The sequence below is a fragment of the Rhipicephalus sanguineus genome, chromosome 11, assembly GCF_013339695.2.
Source record: "Rhipicephalus sanguineus isolate Rsan-2018 chromosome 11, BIME_Rsan_1.4, whole genome shotgun sequence".
NCBI classification, from domain to species: domain Eukaryota; kingdom Metazoa; phylum Arthropoda; class Arachnida; order Ixodida; family Ixodidae; genus Rhipicephalus; species Rhipicephalus sanguineus.
In genome coordinates, this window is record NC_051186.1 from 9,697,515 (window position 1) to 9,716,079 (window position 18,565).

The 18,565-nt window shown below is 47.3% G+C and overlaps 3 non-coding genes across 3 annotated transcripts; 1 reads left to right on the forward strand and 2 right to left on the reverse strand.

Annotated features, from left to right (window-relative positions):
• Positions 1-4,134: 4,134 nt before the first annotated feature.
• On the forward strand, positions 4,135-4,297 carry LOC119375720 (U1 spliceosomal RNA). The gene has a single exon (XR_005180454.2). It is a non-coding gene; the product is annotated as a U1 spliceosomal RNA (small nuclear RNA).
• A 4,377-nt stretch (positions 4,298-8,674) lies between these two features.
• LOC119375672 (U1 spliceosomal RNA) lies at positions 8,675-8,836 on the reverse strand. The gene has a single exon (XR_005180421.1). It is a non-coding gene; the product is annotated as a U1 spliceosomal RNA (small nuclear RNA).
• Positions 8,837-17,282: 8,446 nt separating this feature from the next.
• On the reverse strand, positions 17,283-17,445 carry LOC119375697 (U1 spliceosomal RNA). The gene has a single exon (XR_005180442.2). It is a non-coding gene; the product is annotated as a U1 spliceosomal RNA (small nuclear RNA).
• Positions 17,446-18,565: the final 1,120 nt, after the last annotated feature.

Genomic DNA, 18,565 nt, shown 5'->3' on the forward strand with positions numbered 1-18,565 from the left:
GACTGTAATACAGGAATAGTTATTTTGCCAGCGCAAGAAATATGTCATTAGATGATGTAATTACGACGGACCCATCTAATCGATTCTATTCAAGGACTGCACTGGAAAAAAAAGACATGCTAAATGAGTGTGTTTTACAAGGCAATATCAAAACCTTATACTCGTGGTCAACTCTACAGGAATAGTAGTTAGGTGCTTTTATGTAAAAATGCCCGTCAATAGCAACATTTGAATGAAAGATATTTAGAAAAAGCCTCAAGCGAAGTCTGCGTCTTCGACAATCGAATGCATCCCATTGCAATAATTCCTTCGTGCTTGTAGGACTGAAGTTTCTGTCATAACATCCACAAACAAATCCAATGAATAAGTTCTCTGCACCCTTTCAAGAAATCTTTGAGGCCCGTGTACTTAGATTTAGGTGCACGTTAAAGAACCCCAGGTGGTCGAAATTTCCGGAGCCCTCCACTACGGCGTCTCTCATAATCATATGGTGGTTTTGGGACGTTAAACCCCAGGAAAAAAAAAAACCATTTGAAGTTTTTCTGTGCCAGAGAAGCTGTTCTATAGCTCGGCGTAAAGTGTGTGGCGTGTGGGATGGTGCCCGAGCACTGCCATCATCATGAACGGGTATGTGCCACATAATTTGGGCAATACCCACTACTCACCGCTACGGCGTGGCCTGCAATAACCCTGTAAAAGAGTATCCAGAGAGAGAGAGAGAGAGAAAGAAAAAAACTGACAGAGAGACGGAAATAAAGATGTAAAGAAAGAGAAAGAGAAACATTGTTGCTGAAAGAAAAGTTTTTCACGAGGCGGGATTACAATCCGCGTACCCTCCATCCGAAAGTAAGCGTCCTATCCAGTCGGCTATCCAGGCACGCTAGCATATATAGCATAGTCTTGTGTAGTATAGTGTAGCAAGGAGGCGGGAAAGAGAAGTGGGCGTGAGGAGGAGAGATGTACGGTGAGGATAAGGGAATGGAGGAGGAGAGAGAGTAAAGCTTAGCACAGAACGAATGAGAAAGAGAGAAATATAGAGAAAGAAATGCAGAAAGAGAAAGAAAGAGAAAACATCAACGAAAAAGAGAGAAATAACTAGAGAGAGAGAGAGAAAAAAGATAGAAAGAGTATACAAGTATTGCGTCGTCTAGCGACCAGATACCGCACCACCTGGCCAAGCCGCGCACGCGCAGTAGCCACGCCACGCCCACCGACGGAGACATCTCGCGCAACCTCCGCTCTATAGTGCATAGCCTCGCTGCTTACTCCCGAGAAGGAAGCCGCGCATCTCGAAGCTAGACGTGTCGGTAGACTGGGAGTACGAGCGCCGATGGGCCCGTGCTTCGCTGTGCCAAGCTTTGCGCGCCTTAGTGCAAACTACCCGCAATTATATAGACAATCTCGACGGATTTTTGCTGTCGCCGTTGCCGTCGCCGTCATGTCCTTCCGGTATGAAGTCCAAATTGATAAGATCCCCCCGCGCATTGTATGTTCTATCGCGGGTAAAAGCGCGCGAGCGGGAGCGACGAACGCGGCCGAAGCAGAGATCAAACGAGCCGGCCCATTTCCGTCGTTCGGAGGGTGCATGCGATAACATCACCTCGCTCGGGATGCATGCCGACGAAGCAGACAGGAAACGCACCGCCCGTCTTTAACGACCATGAAAAGACACGAGGTGGGGGCGGGGGGGGGGGGGTGTCGCGCAAGCAGCCACTTGGAGCTTTGAATCTAAGGGCGCGGTCGCGATCGCTGGCGCGCGCGCTATCTCGAAAGCCATCACAGTGGGCCGCTCGTATACCCTTCTACGTGCTGCGCTCTCAACGCGAAGTGACTATGCGGACAGAGCATCTCTCCCTGGAGAGGCCTTACACCAGCGTTTTGTAGTTACGCGAGATCACGCGGATACACAACAGTTAGCTGCCAGCCTCACTTCGTGTAACACAACAGTTTGTTGCTATCGCATTCATTGCTTCGCCCTTGCGGTGAAGCTGTGACTTTCTCTAATTACCACAAACATAGTCGAGCGATCACATTCATACTTCATTGTGAATGGCTCCCAATAAACTGTCAACATAATTAACGGTAGATGATACGGGATTATTTATTCAATTTGGATTTCAAATCCTAGCACAATTAACATTTGCGGCACGTCAGAAGTAACCCATAGCCTTACAAAGCTCGTGTTCTTCAATGCTTTTTGAAACGACAAGCAGCTTTCACATTTGTACCTGTGTGTGTGTGAAAAACTTTTATTCAATAAAATGAGAGTTTGCAGGCCCCAAAGGACCCTTTACATAGGGGGAGCCCTTATTCCGGGACTCCGCTGGACAACGCCGCTTCCCGCGCCCGTTGGACTAGAGTCCGTTGAGACTCCAGGCCTGAGCAATTGAGTAGGGCTGCCTCCCATGCCTCTCTAGTAGGGGAAGGGTTAGGGGGAATGGAAGGATTCAACTGACATGCCCAAACCATGTGAAAGTTATCGGAGACTTCCCCACAGTGAGGGCACCGCCCATCAACTTTCGGGTCAAAATGTTTTACTATTGCGGGACACAACAAGGTGTTGGTCTGCAGGCGCCTTAAGGTTCGTTCATCGGCTTTACTCAGGCCCTTTGCAGGGACCGGGAAAAGCCGACGTACCTCGGTTCTGCTCATTGGAAGGGGCTTCAAATTTCTGAGTTGGTTTTACGGAGAGTAGTAGTAGTAGTAGTAGCAGTAGTAGTAGTAAGTAGCAGTAGTAGTAGTAGTAGTAGTAGTAGTAGTAGTAGTAGTAGTAGTAGTAGTAGTAATAATAGTAGTAGTAGAAAAACATTATTATGCACAGAAACCATGACAGGCTGAGTTGCACCCGTGTCCCACAGGGAATGGGGGCGGTGAAAAGCGCAGTCTGTCCGGCAGGGTGGTGCCCCTATTCCAAGGGCCCACTGGCACGAGCCATCCGTCCAGCTCTTTAGATCAGTCATAGCTGATTTTTCAGGACCGCGCTGGACAGCGTGCAAATATGACTTTGCGACTCACGATGTGAAGTACTTCTCCCGCGCGTGCACACGTCCCAACAATCTCAAGGGGGACATTTGGAAAGGGTGGGCCCCCCAACCTAAACACAAGCGGGATCAGGACTCCCCCTCCCCCGATTTACTCAAGAAGACTAGTTATATTAACGCGATAGCGTTAAAGAGCTCGTATCGCAGAAATTACGCCGTCGGCGTCAGCACCGTTGGTTGTGAGCGAAAAATCATCTTGTCCGTGACCGCAAAATCGAAAAAGCTGCAAATAAAATAAATAATAAATATATTGGGTCCGGGTGAGAACAGAACCCAGGTCTTCAACGTGGCAAGCAGGTGTTCTACCACACAGCCACGCCTCTGCTTGGAGTTGTACTGAAAGTAACTGTCATGCTTCCCAAAAATACGCGTCCTGTATACAGGTGTCACAGTACGAGATGCAATATCGCAGTAATATTGCGTGGTACAAGCATACATTGCCATCGGGCGTCACACCATGTCATTATCATAACGACTTTGTGGTTTAAAGACAGCCACCCATTACAGAAGGCACATTACTGCGCATATTCCTTTAAGACCACGTAGTGGGTGCATCGCAATCTCAAAAAAGTTTCTCGCGCATAACTGCCCCTGCTTTAAAGCATGCTACCCTTTACATAAAGCACACACCTTAGTGCGCGCATTCTGTTAAACACTCGTAGTGCTCCAAGTGCGCACTAGGGGCAGGATATCCCTATCGTGTTCAACTCTTAAAGGCGAAGGTTAAGCGTCCCCCCAATTTTTGTGATATTTGTATTAGCCCGCAGTTGTCTTCAGGGGCAACCGACTGTTTTGTGCTGTCGCGGACACTGGCGCCTCTGCTCCATCTAAAAAAAATAAATATGCTCAAGGAGGATCGCTTTGTGGCCCGTTTGTTTGCTTGCCTAAATTCCCAACTGAAACTAAATCTGCGAAAGATTTCTCGGGCTTAATTTAAAGGTTCTGCAGACGCAATGCCGCTGTACCAGCACATCTGCCTGGAAAGCTTTCAGTGCGCAGCCAGGTACCCATGCAAGCTTTTCAATTGATTTGCCCACCCGTGTCACCTGCTGTCTTCCCAGACATGGCCCGCTTTCTCGGAACTCGCAGAGGCATACTTACCTGGTGCTGGGTCAGCGGTGATCACTGAGGCCGCGGCCCCGTGGTGAGGCTTGTCCATTGCACTGCGGCTAGCTGAAGCGCGCCACTTCCCCAAGTCGGGGTAGTTGGAGCATGTAATTTTTGGTAGTGGGGCTAGGCGTGCGCGCCAGCCCCCAGTTGCTGAAATCTAAAGGAAGCTATAAAAAATATACACCGGAGCACCATATTCTCGTGTACAGCCCAACCAAACGTGCACGCTCGCGTCCGGAGAACAAGCCGGCGAGCCGCCATTTTGTTCTAGGCTGCCAATTCATGCCGCTAATAAGCCACATTGACTGCAATGCATTGCGTCCTGTTTGACTGGCAAAAGAACCAGGTTATTTGTACAAGCACGACAGACGACGGGAATCGCGCCGGTAAGGTGTTTTCAGCATGGCCCAGTTTCAATCATCAACGCGAAATTGGGGAGGGGCGAAGCATGCGGGGAAGGGTGTTTCACCTCCACCAACGTGAAACCTGTGGAGGGGCGAAGCATGCAGTGTGCGCCGGTGTTTCCCACAGCAAAATCACTGCCAGTGGGCAATGAGAATGTGGAATATTGCACGACGGAGCACAAGTTACTGATAGCTTAAACGGCTTCGCTGTTAACAAGGGCTGCGACGCGAGTAGCGTCAACACTATAGTACCAACGATTGGTCGGCGAAGGCATTTAAATGGCCCTGCAAAGTTACCAGGATAAACCAGGAACGGCGAGAACAGACATTGGTGATTTAAATGAGAGAGCGTTAAGAAAAATGGACATCGGCAGCGTTGACCCAACGAATGGAAAAAATAAGAATTTGGATCCTAGCAGGAATGAAACTCAAGCATTCTGCGTGGCAATCAGGTGTTCTAACCACAGAGCTACGCCAGGTCTATAAACTGGTTTGGAAAAACAGACTATGCAGGCGTAATGTCGGTGCAACGTCGATTGTGGTTGTGGTGCTGGCTATCCAACTTTACAAGAAAGCAATAAACACTACATATTTTCACGTGGTCGTGGCGTCGATGAAGACAACATCCGGCGTGTTCAAGATGAAACTCTTTATATGACGCCTCCTACGATACAGCTGTTACAAAAATTAATTTAGACAGTCCATGGACTGTCTAAACCCATTTTTAGAGTGTCTATAGACTGTCTAAATATATTTTTGTGAGGGAGGCGTCATATCAGATTAACGTCTGTGGTTACCGTGTTGGCTCCGCTATCATAGCAGTCTAACAAACATTATATTTGTATTCCTATGATTCAGCAAGTTATAATGAAGCACTGCTCGACCCCGGTGGTATACATTAACGAAGGTGGCATGTGATATTCACATGATTGCACCATAAAGTGCACCTAGTTTTGATAATACTGACGTATGTACTCTAACGTGAAGGCTGACGTTACGTCGTGCCATAAGTTACCCTTTAAACGCCAGTGTTGTCGACGTGCCTGGTAAGCCGACGATGTGCACAAAGCTACTACACTTACAAAAACATGTCGATCCACCTCGTAACGCTTGGCTCAAAACCATAAAGTACAGCAAAGAAGTATTCGCTTACTGCTTCTCATGAAACCGATCCCCACAACGCGTGGGATCTGCCGAATTTTTTTGGTCATGACGCTATGGGCGATGTCAATGTCTACAAGGTCGAGAGGAACCTTGACAGTCTGCGCGATCTTCAAGGCCATCTCAGTGGCTCTGTCCATAACGGTGCGTGGCAAGTCATTTATTTCTACATTATTGAACCTGCTGTATTGTTCTAGTTCTAGGATTTTGCTTTCGGCTTTAGTTAGCCTTTCAGCTAGGTCCTTGTTCTCTTGCCTCAAAGCAGCACAGTCCTCTCTTGTCCTCTTGACCCCAGCAGTCAAAGTTTATAGTTCTGCTAGAGAGTTTTTAAATCATCAGGTAATATTGAGGGTGTTATCGTGATTATAACATCAGCCGATGGTGGTACTGCCGACAATCGCGTCATATCCGCGATGCGCAGCGCCTATAGGGGCGCCACTGAAAGCCGCGTAGCGGCGGCCGTTGGAACCGCTCGCGGGTCGCGTAGCAGACGCCTCATTTGCGCGCGTGCGATTCGCCGGTTGTGCGCGTCCCAGATAATTACTTTTGCGGCAACAGTGTGCGCAAAGGAGCCGCACTTTATAATAGTGGACATGTGTCCGATGTCACAGCTGTGTGGGACGACAATGTCCCCTTACGCGACAAGTGTTTGTTACAGACAATCGACAACAAGCTTCTCCTACGAAGTGGAGCTCATCGTAAGTACACCGCTTTCTTTATAACGTCCCGATCACTAACGCCTGCATGCGTTGACGCGAGAACCAATGTTTTTTCTCGACACAGTAGCTTCGTTTACGTGCCATGTGCTGATATAGTAGATTTTGAGGGAGCGCTGTCGCACCGCCGAATAGATTTCACAGGGTCGGCCACGTGAAGAGTCAGCGTTGGTAAAACTTTGAAACCAGCACGATAAACTTGTGAAAAAATAAACGATGAGCTTGTCATCGTCGGTGCAGAAGCGCACAGCGAACATTCTGCACCGATGATCGCATTCCAGTGCCATCAATAGGTAGAATGCAGCCGATTTCGTACGGCACACGTGTGATTCCACGGCGCTTTTTAAAGGAGCCGTCACCTGCCCTACATTCTCTCGCATTGCGCTTCGCGCCATTCGTTTTTCAAGAGAGCCAAGGTATCGCGTCTTATCAGTAATAACAACCTCATGTGAATTGTAGTGTCTACAATGCAGGCGAGGCGACCAAGTGTAAACGTAGTAGCGTTCGCTGAAAACGTAGCGACAAAAAAGAAGAAATAAAAACACGGTAATCGTTCTAACACTGCCGTAAACAAAGCGCGATTGCTTAGCTTCTACGTCGTACAGCCGCAATCCACCGCCGCCGTCGCTTTCGCTCATGGAATAGCACCGGAAACCTGCAGATGTGCGTTCCTGGCGATTTTTTGTGTGTGTTTGAGCAGCCGACAACGCAGTAGTTAGTTATTTTTCGACATCGCTGAGGCCCGCCAGAATCGTTAAATCACGATGAAAAACGCATCCATCCGTGCACTCGCGTATAGACGCTCGCGGGAACACTGCTCGCCGGGCCCCACGAGCGCTTCCGAGGCGTGGCGGCAGATGGCGTCGTCGGCGCTTTGTCGAGAGGAGAGGAAGCGATTTTCAGCTGACTTTGAGAATTTATTGTAAATTCCAGGCCGCTCGCGTCGCTATTATATTTGGCTCGCGTGTTCTCGGGAGCCTCGACTACCGATTGGCAGCGCTTTTTGACCCTGCTCAAAAAGTGTTGCAGGGCCCCTTTAATGCAGCTACACTACCTTGAAACCTCCGGAAGTGCGTAGCATGGGCAGCCCAGCGATTACTTTGGCAATCGCGCGCATGCCGAAGCGGTGGCGCCCTCTCTCGCGAGGCGCTGATATCAGTCGGATCCTTTAGAAGCGTTTTTCGCGGCTTTAGGCAAACTATTATGATTAATTCTTGTTCATTTGTGTAGTTTATATTCGTTTAGACCTTGTCAGTTTATTTTGCACTAGTTTTGAGCTTTGTTAGCCTTGTTTTGGGCCTGTATTGACCCCTGCGTGACCATGCGACATGAGACAGTGAATGGACAAGCCGGGCCCTTAAAGTGCGCTTGAAACGTTTAAGAGCCTCTTTAATTGCCTTCGCCGCCCAGTCATTGGGCGGGACTCGTGTCGACGCCACTCACGTCGCATTCTTTGTCCTTAAATTGAGTCATAGTACAATGAAGGTTCTTGTGTTGACTTGTGTTAACAACCAGGCAGGGTTTCAGCACGCCGTTTGGCAGTGTCCACCGCCTCAGAAGAACACGATAGAATGTTGTACAGCCGCCCAAAACTAGCGTGCGCGAGCGGCCACTTTTCTGTGCGACAGCGCCATCTGACGGAGACAAGTTGAAAACAGGGCGAGGGTAAGCGAATGGCCACAAAGCGCGCTCAGTTGGGCCCATTGCCTGCCGGTCGGTTCCTTTTTAAGGACGTCACCCCATAATAGCGCACTTAAGACGAGCAGGTAGCGCGTGTAGGCAAAGAGTTTTGCTCGTATTTTAAGTTCTGAAGGAGAACATTGCAGCAAGCAATCGAGGAAATGAAGTTTAAACATAGAAGGGTGGCGGCTTGGGGGCTAGTTGGTAGGTCATGACAATTATTATAGCGCGAAATCAGGACAAAGACAGCTCGTCTTCGCGTACCTTCTTGTCTTTGTCCTGATTTTGCGCTATAACAATTGTTTAACCATACGACCATACGTCACACGCCCCTCATGAGATAAGTCGAAAGCATGGTTCGTCAAGTGCACCACTATGAGGTCACATCCTCAAGAAGGAACTGCCTATGACGATGGGCCTAGCTGAGCGCGCTTAGTGGGAATGCGCTTACCCTCGCCCACTTTGCAACTTCGCTCCGTCATACGGCACTGGCGCACAGAAAAACACCGCGACAACTTATCCGTTCCGAGCCTCACTTAATCTTTCCTTTGATTTCTGTAACGGGGGCTGGCGCGCACGCCTAGCCCCACTACCAAAAATTACATGCTCCAACTACCCCGACTTGGGGAAGTGGCGTGCTTCAGCTAGCCGCAGTGCAATGGACAAGCCTCACCACGGGGCCGCGGCCTCAGTGATCACCGCCGACCCAGCACCAGGTAAGTATGCCTCTGCAAGTTCCGAGAAAGCGGGCCATGTCTGGGAAGACAGCAGGTGACACAGGTGGGCAAATCAATTGAAAAGCTTGCATGGGGACATGGCTGCGCACTGAAAGCTTTCCAGACAGATGTGCTGGTACAGCGGCATTGCGTCTGCAGAACCTTTAAATTAAGCCCGAGAAATCTTTGGCAGATTTAGTTTCAGATGGGAATTTAGGCAAGCAAACAAACGGGCAAAAAAGCGATCCTGCTTGAGCATTCTTTTTAGATGGAGCTGAGGCACAATCGTCCACGACAGCCCTTGGCACCAAACAGTCGGCTGTCTTAGAACAAGTCAGGCTAATACATATCGTAATCTAATACCCGTGTCACACGGTCACTTTTGATTGCGATCGGGCCTGGTCTGGGTCGAGTTTCTTGATCATGATTGGCTTCTTTACGCAAGCTCCAGAAGGGAGTCAATCATTGTTGACATATTGAACCCCAATCTAGCGTAATCGCGATCAGCAGTGCATCGTGTGACACCGGCATAAGTCTACTTAACGAAATTTGTCCGGCAACATATGACAAACATATGTTGGCAATTACAACTCTAGCGCTTTATTGTGGGTCGGTTGATCACTGTGTTCACTTTATCTCTCTGGCTCTAGCTCAAATACTATATTGATGGCATGGGCACTTAATTGAAGTGTATTCCAATGGGTGATACATATGGTAAGGAAAAGAATTTGAAGTGGGCGCGGTTCACATTATTACACCTTTGATATTTTAGCTTCTCTTCAACCTCCTCGTTACCCCCATCATCAAACTTTTCATAAGAATCCTCCAACTTGCAGCCAGTGATGGGAGTGTGGAGGCTGCCCTTTTATTATTATTGCTCGTGAGTGATAACGCCCTATGTACAGTCTTTGTGAAAATTAATGAGCCAAATAGGTTTTTCTGGGCTATTAGCCGTGTAATAGCGTTCTTGTAGCACCAGTTAAGATCCGGACTTTCGGAGAAGTGAGCACTACGGTCCATTTCACCTTCAAGGCACTTGGAGGGCAGGCATTACATAACAAGCCACACAGCCACACTGAGAACGAAATCGCTTGAGCTCCAAGTTTTTAGTGAAGGCGACACATAAGAGGCAAAAGGCCTGTCAGTGTTGTAACATAAAGTTTGTTTTTCACGTTGTAGGGAAACTGCAATGCACTACTTTTTCGAGGACATCCAGCCAATGCTGAAACATCAAGTCTGTATTTTACACTTTAGGCTTTATCTTGCCTTGCAAGAAAAAAAAAATAGGCACAGCTACGCACTATAGTGGTGCGAATACTGAGGAAACAGTGGAGTTGGTGGCCTTCCTTAGCTTGTCTGCAACATCCAACTCGCCTGCCTCCTCCACTCGCCTCCGCTAAACTATGTTATAACCTCTCTCATCCTCGCCCTCACATCATTGCTCACCAACCTCTCTTCCCTTTGTCCCTCCTTGCTACAGTGTACCATATATGGCTGTGCTGTGCTTTACCCTATCCCAATTCTCCTTTCCATCCTCCTCACCCTCACTTATCTCTCGCACCCCTTGCTATAATAAAATATACATGGCTATGTCATGCTTCACCCTATCCGTTCCTCCTTTCCATTCTCCTTACCCTCACATCACTCCTCGTCACCCCCACTTCGCCTTCCCACCTCTTGCGATACTCTCCATGGCCCCACTATGCTTTACCCTACCCCTCCTTACCCTCACATCACTCCTCCTCCCCCTTACTTCGTTTCTCACCCCTTCATATACTATACTATTCACGGCCATCCTTTGCTCTCTCCGCTTCTTCTCACCCTCACTTCCCGTTCCCACCCGTGCATATACTACACTATACGTGGCCATGCCCTTTCCCCTTCTCCTTTCTCTCCTTCTCACCGTCGCCCCATTACCCCTAACCCTCATTTCTAGGGGTGTGCGAATATTCGAAAGTTTCGAATATTCGTCGAATATTACATTCGAAATATTCGTATTCGATTCGAAAATTGTGTATTCGAAAAGTTTCGAATATTCAATAACTTCGAATATTCGAAGAATTCGAATATGCGATTCGATTATCATGCATAAAATAACTTGTCTTCCAAATTTCTGCTGCGTTCGTGTAGCTAAAAACGTTGCCGAGAGGAGCGATAAACATCGTAAGTACACGGAGGCATGATATCTGCCTGCGACGAGGGCCCCAATACGTATGATTTATTGCTGGTGCGTCTCCGACGTGCAGCGCTGTTGGCGATCATGTAACCGTACATTTTCAATATTATGCGGCCGTAACGTGCAGCACTACCACTCGTTCACTATGCGAGACCACTTCTGAAGAAAGACAGTGACCCATGTGACTGGTGGCGGACTGTAGGCACCTTCAGATACCCCAATCTGGCAAAGCTTTGCCCCATGTACCTCCCTATACCAGCCAGTTCTGTTCCAAGCGAGCGTGCCTTTTCAGTGGCAGGGAGGGGGGGGGGAGCTGTCTTTGTTAGAAGGGAGCGCCTGCTGCCTGATCATGTGGAGCAACTCATATTTCTTTATGATAACATGTATTCATTACTTTCATTGTGCCGTGATATTTGCTTGTGTTGTGATGTGCATTGTGCTAGCCTGGACATTGTGTTCTGGAGATAGCAGTGTATGTTGTGTTGCCAGTCAGGCTGTTAATGTTTCTTTTTTTCAAATAGCTACATGTTAAATGAAATATTGTTACTGTGGAGGCTTTTTTCCTTTGATATTCGATATTCGATTCGATATTCGAAGGTGGATATTCGTATTCGATTCGTATTCGAAAAATTTGATATTCGCACACCCCTACTCATTTCGCTTTCTCGCCTCTTGCTATACTCTACTACGCTTTACTATGCAATGCTCTCCTCCACCTCTCCTACCGTAGCGCTGCATAGCTATAGTCGGTTTTCTTCTCTCTTGCCTTCACTCTCCCGGCCTTGCCAATTTTGCGCGGTCGACAAACTACGCTACTCCAAACTTAAACAGCTCCTCTGTTAAACCATTGAGGAAAATCTGTGTAATTAAAATGAAGAATGACCGCTTGCTCAAAAAAAAAAAAGAAAGACAAGCGCGATGAATAAAGCCTCAGTGAATTATGATTACCTCTATACCTCCATCTATTATAATTTAATCGAAGTAACAATTGCGTCAAGGCCTCAATTCACATCAACTGTTGAACTAGACAAAATAGGGAATCACTAAACAATTACGGAAAATAAGAGCGTTGCCATCTGACCGATGAATATTGGTCTGAAATGACTAACTTCCGCCACAGCCAAACGTCGGCAACGCGGGGTAGTAAGTTCGCGCCATTGAGTTCTATGGGAGCGTCAGCTCTTAACCTCCTTTTTAGGGGCGAAGCACCTTAGGGTCTAGGCTTGTCCGGTGTGTGGTGTTGTACGTGCTCACGGCACAGCACCAACATGTAAAACCATGTAAAAAGGTTTAAGAATAGACTCATATCAATCACAATTGTGACAGAACAATATAAAAAATTCGGCAGATCCCACGCGCTGTGGGAATCGGTTTCATGCGAAGCAGTCAGCGAGTACTTCTATACTGTATTTTATGGCTTTGAGCCAAGCGTTGCGAGGTGGATCGACGTGTTTTTGTAAGTGTAGTAGCTATGTACACATAGTGGGCTTACCAGGCACGTCGACAACACTGGCGTTTAAAGGGTAACTTATGGCGCGACGTAACGTCAGCCCTCACGTTAGAGTACATACGTCAGTATTATCGAAACTAAGTGCACCTTATGGTTACAATCATGTGAATATCACACGTGACTTTCGTTAATGTATTCCACCGGGGTCGAGCAATGCTTCAATATAGCTTGCTGAATCATAGGAATACAAATGTGATGTTTATTAGACTGCTATAAAAGCGGAGCCAACACTGGAACCACAGACGTTAGTCTGATATGACGCCTATATCGTAGGAGTACATATGTAGTGTTTATTGCTTTCTTGTAAAATTAGATAGCCAGCACCCCAACCACAACTGACGTTGCACTGACATTACGTCTGCATAGGCTGTTTTTCCAAACCAGTTATAGACCTGGCGTGGCTCTGTGGTAGAATACCCGATTGCCACACAGCATGCTTGTGTTCGATTCCTGCTGAGATCCTAATTCTTATTCTTTCCGTTCGGGGGGTCTGGTCAACGCTGCCGATGTCAGTTTTCTTAACGTTCTCTCATTTAAATCACCAATGTCTGTTCTCACCCTTCCTGGGTAGATATAAACTGTCAATCACCTGTGGCGCATACCCGTACACCGCGGTCCGTGGTAAACGGATATGTGCCACACGTGCCTGGAGGCGAGGGTTTGACGACGTACGCGAGAGGATTTTCACGTTATTGATGTCATGACTCGACAGCCATATTCGTCAAATCTTCTTACCCTCCCATGCCAATTTTGGTCTACACCAAGTTAAGAAGGTGATCATGAGAGCACCAAGACGCAGGCGGCTAGATAGATAGATAGATAGATAGATAGATAGATAGATAGATAGATAGATAGATAGAAACGCTCAAAGTGCCAAATGTTCGCTAAGAAATGCTTCCCATTTAACACCTAGAAGCACATACAATTTAGACTAGTCGGCGATTACAATGTAGAAATTATGGACCTTAGGACTAGCTTTGTCGTCGACGGTCACTGTCCTCTGTCATGGTGGTTAGAAAACAGTTGCTATAGTCGAAACATATTTGTGTATCTGAATAAAAAAAAGGTTTACAACAGACGAACAACAATCGTAATTGTGACGAAACAATATAAAACACCTACAATCACAAACCCTTTATACTAATCGGCGACTTCAACGTACGCATTATAGACCTTAGGACCGAGCTTTGTCATCGACTCTTTATGTCACTTTATGTTACTCGATTTACATTATATGGGGCAACGCTCGGGTAACATATGTGAGACAAAAAAAAAAAGGTTGAATAGTACACTAATATCAATCATAATCGTGACAGAACAATACAAAACTCCTACAAGCACAAATCCTTTATACTAGTCGGCGACAACAACGTACACATTATGAACCTTAGGACCTAGCTTCGCCCATTCGTCATCATTCATTTCTTGGAGGTGCATTCGATACCACACATTCTCTTTCTGCCACAAAATAAAAAGGTCAAAAACACCCCGCACCTCCACCACTCTGAAAGACGCAGGAAGACTTCACCAGGCAGGGCCAGCAGCAGCGTTTATTCCGCGATGTCTGCCTCGGCTCAGAACAGCAACCAACCAACCCCAATCGCGATGATGATGGTTATGTACAAGTGTGAACGATGAAGTACGATAAATGTGCTTACAATACCTACATTAAGTGCCCATCAATCAAGCACATGACAGCGCAATGCACGCTGGAGTGGAAATACACGAGAGGACGCTCTGGTGCAAATGCGTATGTAAGCGCGTACAGCGCACTATAGTCGGTGACAAGCTAAGAATAAAAAGTAAACTATACCGCTGTCCATTTGTATTATGCGCGTCCAACTACGGCCAATCTTTACATTGACGTAACGGTTAAGACGAACCAATGAAAAATGCAACATGGCGCCGTTCGCGACGAGAAGCGAGGTACCGCTGCACCGAGACCGAGATCCGTCATTTCGAATTTCCTGCGGTGTTTGTTTCTTCCAGAAGGTGCTATTTCCTACTGTTATTCGCACGTACCCAGCATCGTACTCGCCGGTCGTCATTCGATGCAGTAGAACCTTGTGACTGTGCCGCGTTTGAAGTGCGCCGACGTTGCAGCAGCTCGGAGTGTTTTGCAACGCTTTAGCGCGTTCCGTCGTTTCGGCAGCGTCAAGTTGCAACACGGCGTGTGTTCCCTTCATCGCTCGGATACATCAAGCATATCGCCTGAGGGTCACCACATCGGCGATTGTCGTCGCGTTCATTCCTGTGCAGTGAGGTGAAAGTGAAGTCGGAATGTGCGCGTCTGTGTACGATTTACCGCCCGCAAAAGCCATGGCATTAGCGTTGCCACATGTGCGCGTGTGTGTGTTGCTTGGAGCTCGCGACATGGGAATCTTGGTGATCCATTGTGATATGCGCCGTGCTGTGCGCCTATATAAGCGACGTATGTGCGGACGAAGCGTGAGAGAAAGAAAGCGACCAACATAACCCGTTAGTGCAACACAATGCGAAAGTAAACAAACCAGGTGTGGAGAATATGCAGTGGTGTGTGCATTATAAGAAGATAATTGTGGTAACCTGGTGCGTGTGTGATTATGTGACGTGTGCCCATTTGCGCAGTTGCGTCGTCTTAACGGAATTCAGTTCCACCAGCCCAGAATGATGTGCTAGGTTGAAGTGTCCGTCGCGTAAGTATCGCGCTCGATGCACAAACGCCTTGCAATGAGAAACGCCGTGCGAGGTAATCGTTGTCTACGAACCGTGAAATGCTGCGCTCGCTGTGAATCGTCGAATGCATGGATTGTGATCGTAACTGAAGTGACGCCGCTAAAACTATTATTGAGTGAAAAGAAAGCGTTTGTTTTTTATTGCGTTGCATCATATTTCACGATATCATATTTGGAATACCTTGTTTTTGTCTAACGTGCGTTTTTCGCGTGTATCGCGTTCATGTATTACGAAGTGATATTTTGTTTAAATTAGACTCGTGAAGCGTATAGTGCATAGACCCTTTTTTTAAGCGCTTATCCCTTCTTCTGAAGCCTCACCCCCTCACTATGCTTCACGAACAAATGAGGAGGGGGGAGCCGGAGAGCTGGGGCTTGACAATTTACGAAAGGAATGTACTTACTGATTGTGTCCACCGAGATTACCTATGTAGACATCTATATGTTTTCCTTTTTGTTCTTCGAGGATGCACATGCTTTTTTTATGTCCGAGTGTATATGTGTCATCTTTCGGCCTCCCGATTTTATCATTTCTGCATTTTTTTCTTTTTTTTTGTCGCTCTACCTGCACGGAGGACGATGCTATAAAAGCGCATCGAAGCCTCGTAAATTTTCCCTTGATAAAGATCGGTCTCCGATCGAAACGTTGACAAACTCTTTTGAGAAGCGTGTATCCTTTTCCTATTCGTCTTATGGCAACCGATAACAGCCTCTTCACAATCTACGTATATATATATATATATATATATATATATATATATATATACCTTCGCACAGATACATATATAGAAGGTAGGAGCCCCTCTTCTGCTGTAATTTCCACTGGGGTGACGCAGTTATGTAATAGATAAGTAATAAATTAACTAAAAACCTGAATGTTCAAGGGCTTGAGGGGTAATGGCAGTGCCATTGGAAGTTGTCGAAGCGAGAAACAATCCCACGTAAAGCTTTTAGTCAATGTCAATTTAGCCGCGTACCCCTCCTTGGCGTGAACGGCAACGCACGCAATGGCCGCCACAGTTAAACGCCATGTGTGCAACATGCTTTTATTTCGATGAAACAAGGCTTCCAATGAAGCATGGGCGTCTTCCTCAAACACGATGACAAGCACGGCGACTAGAAACGCAAATGCGGTGTTTACGGCAACACCAGAGTCGAAATTCACAAAGGCGATCTCAGACCACTTCGCCATACCTCGCTTTGAGTCACAGTTGCCATAGTTACAGCAGACAGTGAAGAAAACTGGCGGCGAGAGTTTCGCAAAAAAATTACAAACGGCCTTATTAAACGCGATTAATATCCCTATTTTGTTCTGTGAAACCGTGAAATAACGATTCCTTTATTTTAAGTTTTATGTTAAATCTGGCATTCTTTGTTTTAATACCATATTAGATACTGCTCAGAAACATCGCCTTTGAGATGTACATTACTTTTTCGTATAGACTCCGAGATGAACGCGGCGGGGGGTGCGATTTCAACAACACATATATTGTTATGCTGACGCTGAACTCCGTGCCTTCACAATTTATTTTATCTAGCTTTGCTTTGTTTATTTCAATATCAGTGCAGTATTGGAAAATAAGGTTTATATGAGTGAAAATTATTGCCATTGTTTAGGAACTACTTCGTTTGTAGAGCGGAGGCATGCAAAATATGAGCAATGCGGCCTCGTGGGCGGAGCTTATATTTATTCTTAGGTTGTCACCGACTATAGATACTTGTAGTACACTATATAAGCGTGTTCCAGACCACACATTTTCTTTCTACCATGGATGAAAACGAACGTAAGGCGCGGCATATCGGCGGCTCAACGGGAACGCCGACGACAAGCTACTACTCCGGTAGCGAGGGCGCGAGAAGCGGCGGCAAAACGGCAAGTACTACTAACGGGAGATTCACGATTACCGAACGATCCCCAGTGCTTCGCCCACCCATCATCATCCCGCAAACTTTTGCTGGTTCCAGGATATCGCCACGTTCAAGTCTACAAAGCAACCTTATGTCAGTCGACGCGGCAGAGCGGGCACTTTACATCTTCCTTTCGATTAGTGGAAAGGGGGCTGGCGCGTACGCCTAGCCCCACTACCAAAAATTACATGCTCCAGCTACCCCGACTTGGGGAAGTGGCGTGCTTCAGCCAGCCGCAGTGCAATGGACAGGCCTCAGCACGGGGCCACGGCCTCAGTGATCACCGCCAACCCAGCACCAGGTAAGTATGCTGTTGCGAGTTCCGTGAAAGTGGGCCATGTCTGGGAATGCAGCAGGTGACTCAAGTAGGCGAGTTAATTGAAAAGCTTACATGGGTACTTGGCTGCGTAGTGAAAGCTTTCTAGGCGCATTTCCTGGTATAACGGCATTGCGCCTGCAAAACCTTTAACTTAAGTTTGAGAAACCTTTTGCAGCTTTAGTTGAAGATGGGAATATAGGTGAGTAAACAAACGGGCCAAGATGTGATCCTACTGGAACATTGTGCGCTGCGGTGGATCAGCGGTTACGGTGCTCGGCTGCTGACCGCGAAGGTCGCGGGTTCGATCCCAGACGCCGCGGTAGCATTTCGGTTGAGGCGAAATGGTGAAGGCCTGTGCACTATGCGATGTCAGTGCACATTAAAGAACACCGGGTGGTCGAAATTTCCGGAGCCCTCCACTACGGCGTGCCTCATAATGATATCGTGGTTTTGGCACGTGAAATCCCAGATATGATTATTATTATGCTGGAACTTTTCTTTTAGATGGAGCTGAGGCGCAACAGTTCATGACAGCATTAAACAGTCCGTCGCCTGCAGAATAATACGTATGGCAATCTAAGTCCACTTAACAAAATCTATCCGGCAGCATATATGAGAATAAATGCCCGCTATTCGAGGAACACCCAAAGCGTTACCACGTTACATGGGCCTGACAAAAATCAATGTTAGTGCCAAAAAAATTGGGGCAGTTGCGCATTAGTGGTGCGAACACTGAGGTAGCACCGGAGCTGGTGGCGTTGCCCTCCTCCTTTCTCTCCTTCTCACCCTCACTTTCCTTTCCCACCCCATGCTATACTATACTGTACTATACAATATTATGCTATGCTTTACCCTCTCACCTCCTCCTTTCCCTCACTTCTCTTACCCAACCCTTGCTATACTATACCATGCATGGCTATGCTTCCTCTTTCTAGAGCGTAGGTCTTAGGCGCCCGTTCCTGCATTGAGCGGCGTCGCCGTTGGCGTCGGCAGGGTAACCAATAGAGCGAACGAGGACGAAACAGGGCGAACGCGGAGTCTGTCGATATCGCGAGCCACTGGCCTCTATCCTCGCTTTCTTCCTCCGTCACGCGCGCTGGCCCCACGGTC